Below are 523 nucleotides of genomic sequence, written 5' to 3'. Positions count from 1 at the left end.
TGCCCCTCCCCTCCCTGAGCCCCGCCAAGCCCCTGCTCTCCCCACCCAGCCCAGCCCTGGCTCCATTCCCCCTCCTGCCCCTTCGAGGGGATCCCGCTGCCCCAGGCCGCTATGGGCAGCCCCGCTTCCCCCTCCACACCCTGCCCTGCCTGGGGACACCACGGCTTACCCACACGTCCCCCTCAACTGCGCCACAACCCTGGGCCAACTGCCTCCGTTCACGCAGCTGCCAAAAGCCGCCGAGTGCCTCGTGGGTGCGCAGGGAGACCCTAGCTCTCGCGCTCTACCCTGGGGTGTCAGCCGGAACCCAGCTCCCCGGGAGGAAGGCTGCCTCCCGCGCTGCCTCCGTGCAAGCCGGGGAGAACCCAGGTTAGAGCAACACATCACCGCACCGAGGGTCACGATTCCGGTCCAGGTTACTCAGCCCAGGGCGGGGGCAGATGCCCACCAGATGCGAGACGGACCTCACCCGCGTCCTGAGGCTGAGTGGGGAAATAGGGCCTTTCCCTATCCCGGCCGTCAC

Source organism: Phaethon lepturus, unplaced genomic scaffold, assembly GCF_000687285.1.
Source record: "Phaethon lepturus isolate BGI_N335 unplaced genomic scaffold, ASM68728v1 scaffold47009, whole genome shotgun sequence".
NCBI lineage: Eukaryota > Metazoa > Chordata > Aves > Phaethontiformes > Phaethontidae > Phaethon > Phaethon lepturus.
Note: the sequence above shows the minus strand (reverse complement) of the source record.